Genomic DNA, 22,631 nt, shown 5'->3' with positions numbered 1-22,631 from the left:
TAATGAATTTGAAAATGCTCTGTCTAAAGTAATGTTTATTCCAACTATATACTATATATTTCACTATATACGGTGATATAATAATGTAACTAATTCATTTTTTAAAAACTGTAACTGTGTAAAGAAACGTTGCATAGTGGAAGGAAGAATGGACTGGGTGAGGTGGTCTTTGATGTGGTCCTTGCTTTGTCCTTTACTTGGTGAGTAATCTTGGGCAAATAACTCCAGCTTTTATATCATACTTCTTTATTTATGGACATACTGGCTGGACTAGATTATTTGTTTAAGGTGGTATTAGCATATCAGTGAAAGATGTCATGATCCAAAGAGTCTGAAAATTTTTTCCTTTTTGTCTGATAGTCACCGTTGGAGAGCCGTGGTACATGTGAGCACTTGAAGGGTCTGAGAATCATCCTGCAGATTGAAACATATTTCACTCTTGTTTAAGTCAACATTTCGCTGTATCATTTGACCTGGATGACTTTAGTCAGGGGCACCCATACGTCTTGCTGATCTGGTATTTTAGGGAATAGAGTTTGCGAAAGCTCACTAGAAAAGTCCCTTCCAGGTTTACCATTTCTAAGAATCTACATTTGCTCTTATCCTTATTGTTGATACTTCTTCTTGGTCAAACTACATACCAAGAGATGTCAAGAGATGTATTCTTAACTGTCACCAACGCTGAAATACAGCAGCAAATCAGTTTCCATGCATTTAAAAGTGCTTGTTTCCCAATAGGGGTTGCTGTTTGTATCCTAAATGGTGATAAAGAAAGAAAACTATCATTTACGGCTCTTGGGGTGATTTGGAATACCTTGCACAAGGTTCTCAACCTCAGCACTACTAAAATATTGTACTGGAAAACTCCTTGTCATGGAAGGCTTTCAGATGCATTGTAGGATATTTAGCAGCATCCCTGGCCTTCTACCCACTTGATCAGTAGCACCCCTTAGTTGTGACAATGAGAAGTATCTCCAGACATTGCCAAATGTCCCAGGGAAAGCAAAATTGCCCCCAGTTAAGAACCACTGTGTTGGAGTCACCAATATTATAAAGCAATATCCAGTTAAAGATGAAATATCTTGCTTTAGAACTGGGCCTAGCATGGTAACTAAATTCCCCAGATGGTATCCTGCTATGGAAAATTTTTGCTTCATGGTGGCATTAATGACTATTTTGCCACCTGTGTGTTCTTCATTGGAGTTGTGCTTCTGTCTGCGGGTTGAGCTGTAGCATTGACGTTGCTGCCAGTCGGATTTAACAGGAAATGAAAAGCAGCTGCAATATTTCAAAGCATTGGGCAGATTGGGCAGAAGGTATCTGGACAAATCCTATTAACAAATAATGGGATTTGTGCACACACAATGCCTCCCACACTGCGCCTTGGAAATCTACCCTAGGCTGTTTCCATCACTGTTGTGCATAAATCACAGAAATTATAATAAATTGAGAAAAGCATTCTCACACACATGAAGTCTCAGCCTACATTCTGATGATGACTAAAGACATCTTGGATCATTTGTCAAAAAAGGATGTCTGATGAAAAAACCTTTAATCTCGCTTAGTTTTAAAGCAGCCAGAAGAAATTAAATACATCTGCTCTCAATTTCTAATCTTAATCTTAAAAATAATAATAATAAACTCATGAATGGGAGTCTTTATGGGAAAAAAAAAGTATTTTAAATAATACAGTCTCTGAATGTGCCAAATGCCACTGAGAAGTTTGAAACAATGACCTTTAAGTTCCCTTCCAAACCTGAGTGACTATGAATTTCCCGTTTTGATACCTAGGAGACCAAATTGTTTCAGACAACTAGTATCATATTCCCTTCCGTTATTGAGATGCTCAGTGCTTCTAGTTATGTTTAAAGTGATGCGTTTACTGTGGGAAGCTGGTACCTTTCCTTTAGTGCTATATACATAGTCTGATGGAGGGACCGGTATCATAACTACATTTGCTAGATAATCCATAGACGATGCGGTGGGTGACTTATGATGGGGCTAGCATGGTTGAATTTTCTGAGCATCTTAGTTCTGAATATTTGGCAATAACGATTCCATATATTTTGTCTTTACAATCTAGTATAATGAGTCAACAAATTAGAAATGAGGAAATGTGGCTTTAAGCTGAGTGATAGCTGATGTCTAATTAAGGAGACAGATTAAACAAAGGGCGATTTACTGAGAGAGCCTCAAAAGCTCCTGACTACATCATACATATAATATATGCGTGTGGGTCTGCATGCATTCTTTCTTTCTTCTTTCCTTCCTCCCTTTCTCCCTTCCTCCATTCCCCTCCCTTGTCTCTCTCTCCATTTCTTCTGTCCTTTATTCATTCCATCATTCATTTGAGAGGCAGTATAGGGTCATATAGTGTAACAGATAAGAACAAGGACTCTATTTCAGATAGCTTGGATTAATATCCCAGATCTTCTTCCTACTAGCCATGCGAACTTGGGCAACTTCCTTAACTTTACATCTATGAAATGGGGAAAATAATAGTATCTAGCTCATTGGGTTGCTATGAAGATTAAAGATTTAATATACATAAAGCATTTGGAATAGTGTATGGCACTTAGTAGGTTCTATAGTGATAGCTGTTTTCATTCATTCATTCATTGAGTAACTTATATGTTCCACTGTTCTAAGTCCAAGAGGTATAATATTGGTGGTCGAAAAGATATGGTCCCTTTTCTCATGGAGCTTTCAGTTTGGTTGAGGAGACAAGATATTAAGCACACATACAAATGAAATAAGATCTCTGAGATTGAGTAACTCCATTCTAAGAGAGCATATAACAAAGCAGAATGACTTAAACAGTAGCAGTGGTTGAGTGTGGGTCAGGTAGGTTAGTAGGTGGGAGGAAAATAGAAAAACTTTTAAATAATTACAGTGGAGATTGAGAAAGTGAATGTAGTAGATGATGTGGTGCCCCCACCCAGATCTCATTTCCAAGGCAGTGTACTCATCACCCATCTGCTGTGAGGGTTGGCTGCAAACAACTCATAGATACACTTTTCTGAGAATTGCCCTTGGCTGAATGCAGCCATCTTTCCCAGAAATGCCATGAGGTCATCCCCCACCCCCACCCCCAGGGTATGGACAGCTGATGGATGTGGGGGGTGGTATACAAAAGCCTAGACCCCTTGTCCTTACCTCAGGTGGTCCAACTCTGTAGTTCATTCATATTCCAGACTCTATATGGGTTGAGATTGAGGCTGGAACTCAGCAGAACCCCCATCTGCCTTTCTTCTTCCCCTGTCCTCTGCTGCTTCCATCACTCTACAAATCACTTGCTCAGAATCCTTGTCTCAAACAATATCACTAAAGAACTCGACCCCAGAGCAAATATACTGGAAACATCTTGGAGAATTGCCTGGCAGGGCTGATGACCTATTGGAAACTGGTGATCATGAGTATATAGTGATTCAAAGCTATCTAGTGTGCATCTGTATTCAGTATTGCTTGGCTTGTAAAATGCAGACATAGAGAAAGCATTGGTTAGGATTAATTTAGGATGAGATTTTACCAGAGGTATATGATGAAAGATAGAAGGGCTCTGGAGTTGGAGTATTGACATATCTATAGGCATAGTGGTCCATGATATCTTAATGAGTAAGGAAAGACATCAAGAAAGGAAAAGGCTGAGGCAGAAGTAAAAATCAGAGAGTGAAAGGATGGGAATCTCTAACAGGGTCAAGGATTAAGGTTGAAAGAGTAAATCAACAGTTCAACTGGAAAGAGTGAGTGCAGTAGCAATAATGTAACAAGTATGAATTTATGTTGAAGGAGGCAGTTCAGTTTCTGGTAATGACAAAGTTCAGGGTGTAACCTCTGCAGTGTGTGGCTACAGCGTTATCAGAGACCCAGAGGTCAAGAAATTGAGAGACCAGCAAGTGAATGTCTGGGTTATCTGTGTGGATGTTGAAGGCACTGGGATGTTAATGAGGCTTTGGCCTGGTTCCAAAGATTCAGGTAAGTAAATGGAGAATGAACAGGAGGCTTTAAAAAATGATCACAACTAAGAAGGGGCAAGAACAGCCTAGTCAAATGGTTTGGTATGCAAGGAAGCAGGGATTATTTTACAAGAGGCTGGAAGAAATTTTCTAGAAGTGGCAATGAGAAGCATGGAGTACAATAGCCCCTCCAAACCCTGAGGTACATAGTGGGTAGCAGGTGATCAAAACACTGGCCATCACTAGAGAGAGCTGCAGGGGAGTGATGTCCTGTAGTGAAAGCCACACTTCAGTTAGACAAGGACAAATAAGAACTCTGAGCAGTGGTTAAGGAGAGAGCAGAGTTTGCTATCTTTCTGTGAATTAGGTGGTGAAATACGGGCAATGTAGCATATAAGTTAAGTATGTGGGCAGGACCGGCTACATAATTTGTGGGGCCAAGTGCAAAATGAAAATGCAGGGCCTTTTGTCCAAAAATTATTAAGAATTTCAAGACAATTACAGGAGAGCATTAGCCTAACTAGGGGGCCCTTTTATACGTGGGGCCCTGCACAGCAGCAAAAAATGCAGTGGGCTCTGGTTCCAGACTTGCTGGACTCAAATCCAGGCTCTGCCTAATACTAGCTTCAGCAAGTGACTTACCTTCTCAGTTTTCTCCCCTATAAAATGAATGGTCTTAGTATCTAAATCAAAGGATTGGGGGGAAAATTAGATGGATTAATATGTATGAAGTACTTGATACATACTAAGCACTCAATAAATTTTTTGAATTTTATTATTACTGGCACTCGAATACATGTCAGCTAGTATAGTCACTGGTCAGTAATATTATTCATAAATTTTGAAGTTGTCAGGGGAGTTAAATTGCAAAAGAAAATCAGTTCTCATTGACCAGTGACTGTAAACCATGAGAACCCATTTAAATTTATTTGTTATCTCTATATTTTCAGACAGTAGCTTGATCTTTTAAGTGGTCATAACTTGAAAGGAGCTGCCATATTCAATCTGTCCTCAAGAGAAAAACTTAAAATGTGGTTTGGTCTGTTCTGAGTCTTGTATTTGTGAGAATAATTGAGATTCTGCTGCTTTCACAAAAGCAGAAGTTTGGGTATTGTGGGATAGTTTTGCCATTGTCACATAACTGATGGCAGAAGGTGACTTAACATCCTGCAAATTGGCAGTCAGCGCTGCCCCTGAAGACTGGCCGACTAATGGAAAAGAATGAGCCGCCGGCTGATTCGTGCCACTTCCCAGATTCCACTGAAAACCTAGAGACTTTATTTTTTCCTAGCTGTAAAACTTCTTAGCTGCTCAAGGGGTAACACTGCTGAGATTTTTGACTGTGGATGGAAAGTTCTGGGTGGTCTTTAATTGGGAGAGGAACCTGTCAAAAATAATATATTCACAAATACTCTGAACCATTATGGGCCTGGCAACACTATATAAGCTGTCACACAGCTGGTGGCAGGTGGGTTGGTTTTTCAGCAACACTAAAAGCTGACAGGAACGTCTTTCAGAAATCTACTTCCTTGAAGATCTCTAGTTAAAGTATTAGAAGAGGTGTGCAGGGTATAAGGGGAGACAGGATGGGAATTAGATGGCTGAGTAACTGCTGTGAAATATTTGAACTGTGACAGCTGATTTCCCTTAATTTGGAGTAGCAGCTAATCTGCTTTGAAATCAGAAGTTTTAGTAAGTTTGAATATTTCTTTGCTAGATTTGGGCTATGGATAATTTTGGGAAAACTAATGAGAGAAGTAGCAGGGTAATCTAAGACGATAGAAAGGAAAACAGAGGGAATGAACCCTTTGTGTTTTCATGAAGAGGCTGTTACTATTTATGCACAGGGTATGGCTGTTTTGTGTGTCATTTTTGTTTCTGTTCACATGGAAATCAATGTCTCATCTCCTTTTGTTTCCTGTCCTCATGATAAGTTTTGGCCACATAGACTGCTCACTGCTTCCCACACAAGTGCAGTCCTTTCAAGTGAAATAGGGACAAAAACATGAATGAATAAACATTTGCTGCCATTTTCACTTGCTCCATCTTCTCCTAGCTTCAAGGGTTCTTCAAGTTGTTCTGTGCCATGACCTTCTTTGGCAATCTAGAGAAATGTATGTATTACTTCTCAGAATGAAGTTTCTAAATGCGTAAAATGCATAGGATTATAAGAGAAACCAATTACATTGAAATACAGTCCCATCCTTGAATCCCTTGGAAAAGAACTCCTGCCCTAGTTCTTGGGCCTTTTTATGCAGATCATGCCAATCAGTGGAGGGAAAATCAGAATAGGGAATTTGAATTGTGTCAAGAGTAACTCCTACAAGGGATAAGAATAAAGAGAAATACCACAACGGAATGGAAAAGGAAAGACCTCTTGGGATGAAATGCATTTTGATGCTTTGTAGATGAGGAGAAACATGAAGAGATGCTTCAGGGGAAACTGAGGGGTGAGTGGGTTGGGGGCGGTGGGTGAAAAAAAGAAGAATGAAAAGAATGGCAGAAGTAGGTTTTAAATTGTGTACCCTTTGATGTTCTTTGGAGACACAATTAAAAAAGTGGAATTAGGGCCAGCCCCGTGGCTAAGCGGTTAAGTGCGCGCGCTCTGCTGCTGGGGGCCTGGGTTTGGATCCCGGGCGTGCACCGACACACCGCTTCTCCGGCCATGCTGAGGCTGCGTCCCACATGCAGCAACTAGAAGGATGTGCAGCTATGACATACGACTATCTACTGGGGCTTTGGGGGAAAAAATAAATAAATAAAATTATAAAAAAAAAAAGTAGAATTAGTTTCTTATTGTTACTGGAGTCTGTTTCCTTAAAGACTGGGTCACATGAGGCTTAGAACTTTATTCAGCTTATACATGGAACTTACTCTTGTTTTTGCAGTCTAAATCCTCTCTACAGTCTTCTCAAATTTTAGGAACCATATTCATCTTCCAGGATCGATCTTAAATTCTGGCTCCTCCGTGATAGTTTTTCCTTTTCTCACATTCTGGTGACTATCTACTTCAGTAATTGAGCTCTTGCCTTGCATTGTGGTTACTTGTGTTGATTTCCTTCACTGTGTTGTCCCCACTGCCTTAAATATTAAAATGAATGAATGAATGAATACGTTTAATGAATGCATGATATATACATGTTGAAGTTGCTGCCTACATTTTTGGAGGGATGCTGGTAAAAACAGAAGACATTCTTGTTATAGGAGCTATTATCATGGACTGAGGGCCTGTTAGGTACCAAGTGGCACAATAATCCTTTCATATATATTATCTCTTACCATCTCAATGACTCTGAAAGAGAAATTTCATTAATCCTATATCAGTGATAAGGAAACTAAGATTCACAGATATTGCTATTTTCTATTAATCAGTGGAGATTTGGACTTGAATATACTTCCTTCAGATTTCAAAATCTATATATTTTCTATTATATCAAGCTGCCTCCCTTATGATAAAATGGATAGTTATCTTTTAACATTATTTCATTAAGTGTTCTTATTGATAATTACTCAATATTAACAAGAAACATTGATAAATATTTTAATTTTAATAAGTGGGAATATAGTCTCAGAACCAGGAAATCACATAATCTTTTCACACTCTTTATTAAAACTGTTGATATTCACCTTGATTTGCCTATTTCAGTAACCTTCAGAGAAGCCATCTGGTACTTTGTACAACACTGATAGGCTACCAGTTGGACCTCACCTAATCATGATGTTAAATTTAAGTTCTGCACCTCATTATTAAAAAGTCATTAACTTATCTGGCAGAATTATAACACGTAAAGTATCTTTTGTTAATCAGTTTCTGTTCCTGATGTTTGTGGCAGCCATAGGATTTTGAAAATGAAGACCAGAATCAAATACTCCTAACATCAAAATAGTGATGATTATGATGATTATACAGTCCCAAGTGACCTGTTAGGTACATATTATGATCCTTATTTATGGAGAAAAGTTAAATCAAGAGATATTAGATAACCCAGTGGAGGGAACATAGCTAGAAAGAGCTGAAATAAGGATTTGAACATGTTCTTGAATAGGGCTTTCAGTTTTTCTCAAGCAACTTTGTCATTTGGACAATCAAAAATATAATGAACATCTGTCATCAACATTAGGGTGATAAAATCCTTCCTGTCATTGACTCACATGAGATTTGTAATTATTTGAAAGGGCAGTTGGAGGCAAGTGAGGAGTAAAGAAAGAATGGTATAACATGATGAGTATCGTATTCCTATAATTACTTTAGTAAGGAATGTTAATTTCACAACAAAATCTGTTTAAGTAGCTTTAATTAAAATAGTTTATGTAAATAGATTAAACCTCCCTATTTTACTAAAATAAAAATAATGCATTCATGATGTAAACTAATTTTCCATTTCCATATTAACATGCTAAATGGATAATGTGCCAACAGAAAAAATATTTTTGTGACTTCACTAGCTTTTGGTTTTCTAGAATAATTTTTTTCTTGGTATTCCAATTGAATTATAAGATGAATATTTAATTCATTGTTCACAATGGTGCAGTAAATATTAATAATAATTTGAGGAATAATTTCTGGGTATTCATTTTTAAATGTATTCATGAATATTCTTATCTAGTAATACGTAATTTAGCAGAAATGACAAAGAAGTTATAAATTCTTTTCAATATTTCAGTTTAATCAAACACAAGGTTGTTAAACACCTAGTATGTGCCAAGCATTATTTTAGGAAATAAAACTGTTTAAAAATCCATTCTTAAGACTTGCTAAAGTTAAAATCATTATTATCCCTATGGGCATTATTAATTTTTAAGAAACGAGACTAAATTTATGTCCATATATATTTACACAGATTTTGATTTATCAATATAGCTGATTTTCAATTAATAATGATATGAAAAGATAAGAAGTAAAGAGGCAATTAAAATTCACAGTTAATCACATAATTTTATTTTTGTTAAAGATTCTACTCTTTTCCCACCAAACTTTTCTTTTTCACTTCAAACATAGTGAAAATTTTACTTTGTATTCTAGTCCTGAAAACTTGGTGGTCTGGATAGGAAACCTCTGTTTAAAACCTCTGAGATCTCTTTCTGTATTAAAACCAAACTAATGTTGGTATTGACAGGTAGCACACAATCAATTTGAGATTATCTAAACTTGCATTTATGGACAAAATTAAGAATCAGCAAACTTGGGGGGAATCATGAAGTATATCCTGGTGAAAGTAAGTTAATGTTTCAGTGTCTGAGAAGATTATATGTATAAAACTAAAAAAGCATTTGAAGAAAAAAGTGTAATAGAAATTTCTACAAGTCAAATCAAGGTAAATGGGCCTGGAAAACAGTAAATTTGTTGTACTTTTAAATGTAGGGGGAAAAAAAAACCCCAGAAATTTTAATTTAGATCCTGCAACCATATCCTTATTCACAGGGAAAAGACCCTTCTAATCTCTCCAATCAAATTTTACAAGGAAATTAGAAAAGGGACTCATTAAAGGAGAAAATCATGTATAAGAATTATAAAAAGAAGAAAGGATCTTTCTTCTTCTAATAGTAATGACCTTGGTGATCAATGGAGGCTAGAGAGGATAAGAACAAAGAGTCAAGTCTAGAAAATTGTTCTAAGGACACAGAATATTGGTTTCTCCTAAAACCCACATATCTACTCTGCAATCCCCCAATCCTCTGCAATGTTAACTCAAATTAATTAATACAATAAGAGATTCCTTTTTTATTTTGTTTTTTTGGGGGTGAGTTTATTGGGATAAAATTGACCAATAAAATTGTAAGATATTTAAAGCATACAACATGATGATTTGTAATCATTGTAAAAGGATTCCCCCAATCAGGTTAATTAACACATTCATCAATGCACATATTTAGCTTTTTTTGGTGAGAACGTTTAAGTTCTGCTCCCTTTGCAAATTTCAATTATACAATACAGTGTTATCAACTGTAGTCACCATGTCATTAGATCCTCAGACTTTATTCATGTTATAACTGAAATTTGTATTCTTTTACCAACTTCTCCTTATTTCCCACCCCCCAGCCCCTGGCAACCACATTTGTACTCTGTTTCTAAGAGTTTGATTTTTTTTGTTTTTTGTTTTTTTTTTGATTCCACATATAAGTGACACCATGTGGTATTTGCCTTTCTCCGTCTGGCTTATTTCACTTAGCATAATGCCCTCCAGCTTCATCCATGCTGTCACAAATGACAGGGTTTCCTTATTTTCTAAGGCCAAATAATATTTCATTACATATACATATATATATATCATATTTTCTTTATCCATTCATCTATGGAAGGACACTTAGGTTGTTTCCATACCTTGGCTATTGTGAATAATACTGCTATGAAAATGGGAATATAGATATCTCTTTGAGATAATGATTTCATTTTCTTTGGATGTATACCCATAAGTAGGATTGCTAGATCATATGGTAGTTCTATTTTCAATTTTTTTTTTTTTTTTTTGTGAGGAGGACCAGCCCTGAGCTAACATCCAATGCCAATCCTCCTCTTTTTGCTGAGGAAGACTGGCCCTGGGCTAACATCCATGCCCATCTTCCTCTACTTTATATGGGACGCCGCCACAGCATGGCTTAACAAGCGGTGCGTCGGTGTGCACCTGGGATCCGAACCGGCGAACCCCGGGCCGCCGCAGCAGAACGTGCGCACTTAACTGCTTGCGCCACCGGGCTGGCCCCTCTATTTTCAATTTTTTAAGGAACCTCCATACTGTTTTCCATAGTGGCTATACCAGTTGACATCTCCGCTAACAGTAACAAGGTTTCCCTTTTTTCCACATCCTCACCATTGGTCATCTCTTGTCTTTTTGATAATAGCCATCTTCAAAAGTGTGATGTGATATCTCATTGTGGTTTTGATTTGCATTTCCCTGGTGGTTGTTGATGTTGAGCAGATTTTTATGTATTTGTTGGCCATTTGTATACCTTCTTTGGAAAAATGTCTATTTAGGTCTTTTGCCCATTTTTTAATGGGGTTATTTGCTTTTTGCTATTGAGTTTTATGAGTTCCTTATATATTTTGGATATTAACCCCTTATCAAATATGTGGTTTGCAAATATTTTCTCCCAATCAGTAGGTTGCTTTTTCATTTTATTGATGGTTTTCTTTGTTGTGCAGAAGCTTTTTAGTTTCATGTAGTCCCACTTCTTTATTTTTGCTTTTGTTGCCTTTGCTTTGGTGTCAAATCCAAAAAAATCATCACCAAGACCACCACCAAGGAGCTTACTGCCTATGTTTTCTCCTAGGAGTTCAAGTCTTTAATCCATTTTGAGTTGACGTTAGTGTATAGTATATATAGGAGAGCAGTTCATTCTTTTTCATGGAGCTATCCAGTTTTCCCAACACCATTTATTGAAGAGACTATCTTTTCGCCATTGTATATTCTTGGATCCTTTGTCAAAAATTCATTGGCATATATTTGTGACTTTATTTCTGGGCTCTCTATTCTGTTCCATTGATCTCTGTGTCTGTTTTTATACCATACCATACCATTTCCTACTGCTTACTGCAGCTTCGTAATATAGTTTGAAATCAGAAAGTGTGATGCCTCCGGCTTTGTTATTCTTTCTCAAGATTGCTTTGGCTATTCAGGGTATTTTGTGTTTCTATGCAAATTTTAGTGTAGTTTTTTCTGTTTCTGTGAAAAATGCCATTGGAATTTTGATAGGGACTGCATTGAATCTGTAGATCACTTTGGGTAATATATATTAGACACTTTAACAATATTAATCTTTCCAATCCATGAACATGGAATATGTTTCCATTTATTTGTGTCCTCTTCAATTTCTTTTATCAGTCTCTTATAGTTTTCAGTGTACGGGTCTTTCACCTCCTTGGTTAAATTTACTCCTAAATATTTAATTTTTTGTTGCTATTGTAAATGAAATGGTCTTCTTAATTTCTCGTTTTCATAGTTTGTTGTTGGTATGTAGAAATGCAACTGATTTTGCATCCTGCAACTCTACAAAAATTATTTATTTGTTCTAACAGGTGTTTTTTGTGGAGTCTTTAGGGTTTTCTATATATGATATTATGTCGTCTGCAAATAGAGACAGTTTTACTTCTTCTTTTCCAGTTTGGATGGCTTTTATTTCTTCTTCTTGCCTAATTGCTCTGGTTAGGACTTTCAGTACTATGTTGAATAAAAGTGGTGAGAGTGGGCATCCTTGTCTTGTACCTGATCATAGAGGGAAAGCTTTCAGTTTTTCACCATTGAAGATGATGTTAGCTTTGGGCTTGTCATATATGACTTTTGTTATGTTGAGGTACATTTCCTCTGTAACCAGCATCTTGTGAGTTTTTATCATGAAAGGATGTTGAATTTTGTCAAAGGATTTTTTTCTGCATCTCTTGACATGATCATATAATTTTTATCCTTCATTTTGTTAATGTGGTGTATCACACTGGTTGATTTGTAGGTGTTGACCCATCCTTACATCCCTGGAATAAATCCTGCTTGATCATGGTGTTTAATCCTTTTAATGTATCATTGAATTCTGTTTGCCAATATATTGTTGAGGATTTTTGCATCTATGTTTATTAGGGATATCAGCCTGTAATTTTTTTTTATAGTGTTTTATCTTGCTTTGGTAATGCTGGCCTAGTGAAATTAATATGGAAGTGTTCTCTCCTCTTCAATTATTCAGAAGAGTTTGAGAAGGATTGTGTTAATTCTTCTTTAAGCGTTGGTAGAAATCACCAGTGAAGCCATCTGGTCCTGGGCTTTTCTTTGTTGGGAGGTGTTTGATTACTGATTCAATCTTCTTACTCATTATTGATCGGCTCATATTTTCTATTTCTTCATGATTCAGTCTTGGTAAATCATATGTTTCTAGGAATTTATCCATTTCTTCTAGGTTGTTCAATTTGTTTGTATATAATTGTTCATGATAGTCTCTTATAATCCTTTGTATTTCTGCGGTATCAGTTGTAATGTCTTCTCTCTCATTTCTGAATTTATTTACTTGAGTCCTCTCTCTTTTTTTCTTGTTAAGTCTAGCTAAAGATTTGCCAATTTTGTTTATCTTTTCGAAAACCAGCTGTTAGTTTCATTGATCTTTTCTATTTCTCTTTTGTCTCCATTTCATTTATTTCTATGTGATTTTGTTATTTCCTTCCTTCTGCTAACTTTGGGCTTAGTTTATTTTTCTTTTTCTAGTTCTCTGAGGTTCAAGTTAAGTTGTTTATTTGAGATCTTTCTTTTTTCTTAATGTAGGCATTTATCACTATAAACTTCCCTCTTAGAACTGCTTTTGCTGGTTCCCATAATTTTTAGTATGTTGTGTTTCCATTTCCATTTGTTTCAAGATATTTTTTGATTTCTCTTTTGATTTCTTCTTTGTCTCGTTGGTTATTTGGTAGGATGTTGTTTAATCTCTACATATTTGTAAATTTTCCAGTATTCTTCTTGTAATTGATTTCTGATTTCATACTGTGTGGTTAGAAAAGATGCTTGATATGATTTCAGTCTTCTTAAATTTGTTAAGACTTATTTTGTGGCCTAACGTATGATCTCTCCTGGAGAATGTTCCATATGCACTTGAGAAGAATGTGTGTTCTGCTGCTGTTGGATGGAATGTTTTGAATATATCCGTTAGGTCCATCTGGTCTAATGTGTAGTTTAAGTCCATGTTCCCATATTGATTTTCTGACTGGATGATCTATCTTTTGTTGAAAGTAGGTTACTGAAGTCCCTGCTATTATTGCATTGCTGTCTATTTCTCCCTTTAGATCTGTTAATATTTGCTTTGTATATTTAGGTGCTCCTATGTTGGGTGCATAAATATTTACAAATGTTATATCTGCATGTTGGATTCACCCCTTTATCATTATATAATGGACTAGTTGTCTTTATTACAGTCTTTGCCTCAAAGTCTATTTTGTCTGATATAAGTATAGCTGCCCCTGCTTTCTTTTTGTTTTCATTTGCATGGAATATCTGTTTTCATCCCTTCACTTTTAGTCTCTGTGTGTCCTTAAAGCTAAGGTGAGTCTCTTGTAGACCACATATATTTTGGTTTTGTTTTTTGAATCCATTCAGCACTCTATGTCTTTTGATTGGAGAATTTAGTCCATTTATATTTAAAGTAGTTAGTGGTAAGTGTGGACTTACTATTGCCAATTTATTGTTTCATGGTTGTTTTGTAATTCCTTTGTCCCCTTCTTTTCCCCTTGTTTTCTTCCTTTGTGATTTGATGATTTTCTATAGTAGTATGCATTGATTCCTTTCTCTTTATCTTTTGTGTATCTGCTATAGGCTTTTGCTTTGTGGTTAACATGAGTCTTACATAAAACATCTTATATTTATAACATCCTATTTTAGGCTAAGAGCTTCAAATGCATACCAAAGCTCCCTCACTCCCACATTTTATGTTTTTGATGTTACAATTTGCATCTTTTACATTGTGTATCCTTTAACAAAGTATTGTAGTTATAGTTATTTCTAATACTTTTGTCTTTTAGCCTTTATACTAGAGTTGTATGTGATTTACTCACCACCATACATCACCAGATTATTCTGAATTTAACTATATATTTACCTTTACCAGTGAGTTTTATACTTTCATATGTTTTCCTGTTGCTAATTAGCCTCATTTCATTTCAACTTGAGTTCATCAAGTTGATGAACATTTATTTGTTCATCATTTATTGTAAGTCTTTAACATTTATTGTAAGTCTTGCTGGTGTTAATGAGTTCCTTTAGCTTTTGTTTGCGTGGAAAACTCTTTCTCTCTCCTTCAATTCTGAAGGACAACTTTGCTGGGTAGAGTATTTTTGGTTGGAAGTTTTTTTCTTTTGGCACTTTGAATATATCATCCCACTCCCTTCTGGCCTGCAAGACTCCTGCTGAAAAATCTGCTGATAGTCTTGTGGGGGTTCCCTTATGGGAGCTTTATGGCTCTTAGGCAGCAGCTTTTAAGTATGCAGATAAACCTCTTTCAGAGAAAGACTAAGATATGGGTGATTGCCTTCTCCCTCTGTGCTGAGCACTTCGGGGATAGCCAGTTAAGAACTGCTTCTTTGTTTGTTGCAGTCCTGTGGGATTCATCAACAGAAGCTCTTTTGGCTATCAGAGCCAAGCAACTCAGGGACCCACCTTTCAGGCAGCAAGCTGGGGTGCAGACATGTGTATAAGCTTCTTCCCTGGGGGTATTGGTGACTTGGAGGAGGTTGGAAGGAGAGTTGTCCTCTATTCTCCTTCATCTCTGGGAGAATCACAGTTAGCTCATAATGCCTGCTAGATTAGAAGCTTGGCCCTCAGGCAGCAGCTTTTAAAGTATGCCGATAAACCTCTCTCAAGGAAAGACTTGCACATGGGTGATTTTGCCTGCTCCCTCTGCGCTGAGCCCTGGGAGGATAGCCATGGTGAGTGCTGCCTACAGTTAAGAATTGCTTTGTTTGCTATAGTCATGTGGGTCGTCTGGACACAAGCTCTGTTGGCTTTTAGAGACTGGTGTTTGGTGAGCCTGTCCCTCCAGTGGGAGTCTTAAAAACTGAGACACTAGATGTAGGGTCCAAACTCTTTGCTCCTCGGGGAGAAACTACACATTGGGGGTTCCCTCCTGATTATATGGCATTGTGTTGGGGATGGGGTTTATAGCAAGAGTGTGTCCTAACTTCTCTTACTTGTTTCACTATGAGTATTTTCTCATCTGTCTGATGTGTAGGAGTCACTCAGCTAGTTTCTGGATCTCTTTCGGAGGGAATTTCTCTATGTGTAGCTGTACATTTTGTGCATCTGTGGGAGGAAGGGAGCTTCCAAAGCCTCCTGTGTTGCCATGTTGGTTCTGGGAACCTAAAATATTCAGATTTTTTAAAATTCAAGTTTAGGGAGATGTTGGCTACAAAGAGACAGTGTGACAGAACTTGAAGGTGATATAACTGTGTCAAACCAATAGAACTGTAAACCACAAATAGTTAATTTTCCTGTATGATAATCTTAAAAAAAGAAAAGTTAGCCATATATCTGATGAACCCAATATGGATTGCAAACTGAGACAAATTAATCTAACTATATTAGAAATATACAACATAACCACACTCAAGGAGATGGGAAAGAAAGGAGCTGACTTAAGTAACTTCTGAAAGCAGTGTTTTGACTAGATGCTTTAAGACTAAATATAAAATGAAATGAACAGTTTGTAAACACTGTGCACTGGTTAGTAGATCTGTTTCTCCCAAGGTATAGGTTAGGAATTATGAAACAACTTTACGTGTATACTAGAGTCTATCAAACAAATAAATACAGCATGGATGAAAGCCAGGTTTCTCACTGTTGGAGAAAGTAGTTACAAATAAGCAAAGAGAGAATGATAGAATAAACTTTTTGGTGCTGGATTAGAGTTGTAGGCATCTGTGTGAACTCACATTCATTTTATCTACAGAAAGATAGATACAGAAATAAGTAAAGAGATGTGTATATACATGGGTCAGTATATATACATACACTTCTCAACTGTCCTCTTAGAGGACTTTTGTTTTTAAAGAAAAAATAATATTTATTTGCAATAGAAACAAAGTCTTGTTGCTGGTTCAGAGTATATATATGTATGTGTACATGTATATATGTAAGGTCACAAATTTTCCTTCATAAGATTATAAAGCAAAACTGGTGACCCTCTGGGCATACAAATCTGATGTGTCTTTCTGTTTTTTCTTTTTTTTTAAGTAAAAATGAGAGAGAAAGAGAACCATGTGCAACATGGGAGCTTTTTGTCAATTTCTGTACTGTGGCGAATAAAGGAGTGTTATAATGGCAAATGTAGGGTAGGTTATAACATTAGGAAGGAGAAGAGCTTTAGCTCTTCACAAAAACAGCTATGACCTTGACTCTCTTTGGTTCAGAATCATTCCAAAATGGTAACATTCTATGTAAAGATTTTTCGCTGAAGCATTAATGTTTTATATGTTTTAAATAAAGTTTTGAGTAGAGATGAAGCATGTCCAGGAAAAACCAGTGTATATTTTTAGAAATACATATTCATTTTGAAAAATTTGGGAACGACAGACTTTAGACATATAACCTTTAAAAAAAGATATTACATAAATTATAAAGAAGAAAATAATTCTTCCAACAGATATGAAGTGTTTTTAAATACTTCAAAGCTGATGACTTCCATTTCCATAGGTAAAGATATAGTAGACTTTTAAATTACCTAACAGGCTTTGATGTTTTCCCCATATTGTTCTAACTGCAAGCATACTTTTGTTGTATTCACATTGTGTGGTTGTGGAACGTAGGTTTCTAACAACTCTCGTATTGTTCTCCTTCCTTGAAATACATTTCCATCAAAATTATTTCCTGTTCACTCCCTCCTACACATCATATTCAAACTCCTCTCTGGAGCCTTTCATAATTTCTGTAGTCCTCATTCTTAGTCCAAACTTTACATCCCGTCTTTTCTCCCGTTAGTTAGCAGGGGTGCCTTAGTTGTAAGTTTTAGACTTAAACACAGGTGCTGTCTTGTACTGTTTTTTTCTCCAAAGCACCTAGCCCAGTGCTGAACCTAAATAGGTACTTAATGAATAATTGATTGTTTAATTAAACCGAATGCTTGTACAACACGGATAATCCATTTCCTGACCCTGCAAGACCACACAGAAATTACTGATTATTAGAGGCTGCCCTTATTGCTGAACATTTATTCCAGACAAAATATTAAAGCCTCAAGTACAAAAATCATTCCAGATTAATGTTCATCCCTATATTACATATCAGAAGTTATTTGAGCCAGCTGCAGTATGGTGACTTTTGACCTACTTTCCATTTTTTAAATTAGATTGGGAGGAAAGCTCTGTAAACATACAACAATATTATTCCCTTCTTTAAACAGCGAAACGAATATCAGCACTACCAAAAATAAATAAATAAATAAATAAATAAAACAAAAATAAATTCTCACCAGTTGAAAGGCCTTTAAGTTCAGAATTTTTTCTTTTAAAAATCCTTCCTCTTACCTCTGGGAAAACTCTCAAGGCAGTGTATTTTCAGAGAAGATTTGAAAAAGAGTGATGAGTTGAAAGTTGAAACGAATGGAATTTCCAAAAGACTGTGGAAATGGGAGATGGGAATAAAAGTTTAAACTGAATAAAGAAATGGCAAATAGAAAGAATCAATGGTATGCTCCTGATACTCTTTCTTCTTAAAAACTGTAAAATCTTGAATTATTTTCCACTTTCCCCCAAATGACTATGAACCCAAGAATCCTTTAAACATAGGGAATATGTCCTACCACATTATAATTGATATCAGTGACATATTTGAGAATTTTAGCACACATCCATTCTTGATAACTTGAGGTATCAACATGTTTTTGTTTGAGTCAAGTCATTAAGAACTCTTTAAAGGTCAGATTCCCACTTCAGAAGAAAACATTGCTCAAGGGTGCACATCCTTATAATGAGCTCACTCTAATTTTAATTAACAACTGACAATGAAACCCTACAAAATAAAAACTATTCATTTGACAACATATGGCAAATACAATCTATGTGGGGATTTTTGATAATATTTTGTAACACCCGTATTATAGTTAGAAGGTAACTGTGGAATTTGGCTGCCTAAGAGACAAAATAAAGGCAGCCCTTTTCAAATATTTGTATTTCTTCTAGACAGGAAAAATACTACAGAAGTGTGCAAAATAAAGAAGTAAAATAAAGATGTTCTTATATAATTCATGAGAGATTTTATCATGTAGGATTTTTTTGAAATTCAATTACAATTCAAAAGTCTCTGACTCATTGGCTTCATTAATTTGCAAAGGAATTACTTTAGCTACTACTACTGCAAACTATTACTCAAATGTTTGCAAGATGACATTATTTTAAAGACAATGGTTAGAAATTCATCGTGATTGCACAAATTCACATGTATATTTTCAGAATGAAATAAAATGGAGCAATTATTTTTGATGTGTTTTCATAGAATCCCAGTAAGTTTTAAGCCAATGCCCTTTGACCCTGAGGCTATAAGTCCTTCCCCGGAAATGGAAGGAATTTTTTTCCTCAGCCCAAAATTGAAGTATCAAAAATACAACCATTAAAAAGGTATGTGGCAAGCATATACTTTACTTAAAACTATTAGTAGAGAAATTTTCAAAAAATATTTAAATTTTACAAATTTTAGGTACCAAATTTCCAAGTTCTTTATCATTAGCCAGTGGGTTAGAGTTCTGCCCATCTGCTTCCTTCATTCGACAGAGGGAATGTGATACCTGGGTTACTTTACAAAAACGTTGAAGGGACCTTGCTTTTCCTAGGATCTTTCTTTTTGTCATTTGTTTATTCACTCACTTACTCACTCACTCACTCATATATTCAGCAAGCATTTATGGGCTGCCAAGTGTGTGAGCTGCTATGCCAGTCACTGGGGAAACAATAGTGAGCATAAAAGGCTTGGCCCCTCTTCTCATGGAACTAAGAGTTTAGTAGAGGAAGTGAATATTAATCAAACTATCACAGAGATAAACATAGAATTACAACTATGATCAGTGCTATGAAGAGAGGGACGTGGTACAATTTGGTGTTGGTATGCTAAGAGAAGGCTTCCCTAAGTTAAGGATGGAAGGGGAGAGAACATAACAGGGAAAGGCGGTGGCACACATTCAGTCATTCATATATTCAACACTATTCATGGGTGCTGATGAAATCACAGATGCTATCCTAGGGACTGGGGAAACAGCCACAATGAGACTTGGAGGATAACTCTGATGTAGAAAGCACATGATTTTTTTAGTAACTGAAAAATCGATGAGCTTTGAGTGTGGGGTGGAGGAGATATGAAGTGGAACCTAGTAGTGGGTGGAAGGAGGGATATACAGAGGCTTGTAAGCATTGTTTTCATCCTACAAGCCACGTGAAGCCATTGAAGGAGTCTAAGTAGGGGGTAGGGTGACACAATCGGGTTATGTTTCAAAAATTACCCTGGGTGCCTATTTGGAGAAGATCTGTATGAAGACAAACTTTAAAGCCCTGCCCAGCTCCATTGCTCTTTGAGAAAGCCCCACTTCTCTTTATTTTCAGGAGCATTTCACATTAATGAAGCATATACAAGGTGATTCTATTCACTGTAAAATAGTCTATCCTTTGGAAAATATCCATCAGCCTTTCTTTCTAATATATCTCATGCAGTTCACCTGGATAAACGGAAGAATCATTTAGAGTTGGGAGTGGATGAGAAAGCTGGTGTGCTCTTTATGTAAACAGTGCACATGTGTGTGTATATGCACATGCAATTCTTTTTTTCCTGTGGTGAAAACTGTCTGTTCCTTGAATTTGTCGTCATGTTGTCTTTCCATAAAAGATTTGAGCTGACTGAAAATCTACTTACTGTCTTTATTAGACTGGTATATGTTTCTTCTTTTAACATATTTTAAATGGGTTTTTCCACTTACATTCCATCAGGTTTATTTTTTATCACAAGTTGGTGGTAGCATTATTTGGCTGTCAAAATGGGCTATGATGATGTGTGTTTGTTAAAACAACAAGGAATTATTAAGAAGCTATGCATGTACTCTGCTTGGTGCTTGTGTAGCGCTCATAGCTTTTTATCAGATGGAGCATTTATCTTGTAAAGAAGCAGCCAGCTTCATACACACATAAAGCAGCCAGTATTTTTCCATGCACAGTGTTTTTTCCTGTTCTGCCTTTAAAAAAGAGTTTACTGTGTCTTAGACAGGTGTGGAGACCTTGAGGTAGATTCGTTTGTGGGAGAATCAAACATGTTACTCTGTCATTTCTCTGAAAGTAACTGAATTTTGTAGCATAAATGTGTGCTCACCAGCATGTTTTCTTTTCTTTTTTTTTTTTTCGTGAGGAAGATTAGTCTTGAGCTAACCTCCGATGCCAATCCTCCTCTTTTTGCTGAGGAAGATTGGCCCTGGGCTAACATCCATGCCCATCTTCCTCTACTTTATATGGGATGCTGCCACAGCATGGCTTGGCAAGCAGTGCGTTAGTGCACGCCCGGGATCCAAACCTGCGGACCCCGGGCCGCAGAAGCGGAGCGCGTGCACTTAACCACTACGCCACCAGGCTGGCCCCAACAGCATGTTTTCTATGGCAAGATTATATATATAATGTGTTCAGCCAATCATTTGTAGAATTGAGAAATGAAGCCACAGATGCCATACAAAACAATTATCTTCTTGGAAATAAAGTGTTATAATACAATTTTAAACCAAAGAAGGAAAGATTTCTCTCCACTCAGTGGCCTGAAAGCGGATCTATGTGCATGAGAGGCAGAGTAATGCGGGGATTAAATGGGTGCTACGTAGAGACAGACTGAATGGGTTATAATCCTGTCTCCACCATTTATCACCTATATGACTTTGGCTAAGGTACTTATTCTCTCTGTGTCTCAGTTATCTGGGCTCTGAAATGGGTACAATAATAGCATCCACCTCATTTAGTTCTGCTGAGGATTAAATGAGTCAGAGAATGTAGAGATCTTAGAAGAGTGCCTGGCACATAGTAAGGGATAAAAAAATTAATTGATAGTTATGTCACATAAGTTGAGTAAACTATATGACTGAAAGTGGTAAAAGAGCTAGCTCTTTAAGACTCAGACCTTGTAGAGAACATTGCTTATTAGTTCTCAACTGTTTGCCTGCAATTCTCTGAATGACAGCTCAAGGAAGAAAAAAAGATATAGGGAAAGATTGACTTATGAAATTCAAATAAGTGGCATTTCAAACCACTGTTTAGTTCTTCATCACTGAGAAACAGCTTATTTTTGCATATTTAAGAGATGAAAGACAATGCATACATATTAATTTTAAATTAGGGTTTCTAATGGGGTAGAACTTTTCAAGTAATTTCCAATGGTGGGAAAATGGAGCATTCACGCTCAGGTGAATGTTTTTGTGTTTTAGGGGAGAATAAATTAATTATAGCAATTGAAGGTATACCCATAGCTTCTCACATGTTGAAGAAAAGATATATATATACACACACACACTCACAAATACTGGATGGAAAATAGATCTGATGACCATATTTTTGCTCACTGATTTACCATCTGTGAGGATTTTTAAGATTTCTGGCTTTTGGTTTTTTTTTTTTGGTAACATTGAGATTGCTATTATCAAAATAAAATAATTGTTTGGTTTTAAAGATGCAACACACTATTGGTTTTCCATCCAAAGGTGCTGTCTAAGTATTTCACTTAGCCAGAGTCTAGCAAATCCACTTAATAATTTGTATTTCCCTGAGAAGCAACTCAGATAATGTTCTGCAATAGAATAATGGTCTGTATTAGTAATTAAATCATCAGGCAGTGTTTACACCTAAGTCCAGTAAGCTTCAGTCTCCCAACTGCTAAATCCATGTACAGTGAAGTTATCGGGGATTTGAACAGTGCAGAGTTTGATGTTGTACTTGGTCAGGGCGTATTAATATACTCGGCTGGGAATTCTCTTTCCTTTCTAGCTCTGTAAATCCAACCTCTCCACCCTGGTCTGTTCAAGTACTCCCTAGTCTATGAAGCCTTCCAAGCATTCTGTGCTATTCATCATAATAACCATGATGTTTATGGGGCTACAGGTTGTCAGCAGAGGCGGGATCTTGCAGGGAGGCTGGCAGCCTGTGGCACGTGGTGCATGTGTTACTCCGTTGTGGTGGCGTGCAGTGACAGCTCTCAAGTGAGCAGTGGC

General features: G+C 36.6%; 1 long non-coding RNA gene across 1 annotated transcript in view; it reads left to right on the top strand.

The window, feature by feature from the left end:
• The window catches only part of LOC131411222 (uncharacterized), a 130,859-nt gene that overhangs the window by 95,140 nt on the left and 13,088 nt on the right, over positions 1-22,631 (top strand). The window lies entirely within an intron of this gene.

This window comes from Diceros bicornis, chromosome 2 (assembly GCF_020826845.1).
Source record: "Diceros bicornis minor isolate mBicDic1 chromosome 2, mDicBic1.mat.cur, whole genome shotgun sequence".
NCBI lineage: Eukaryota > Metazoa > Chordata > Mammalia > Perissodactyla > Rhinocerotidae > Diceros > Diceros bicornis.
The sequence above is the reverse complement of the archived record's forward strand: the minus strand, read 5'-3'. Positions and strand labels throughout refer to the sequence as shown.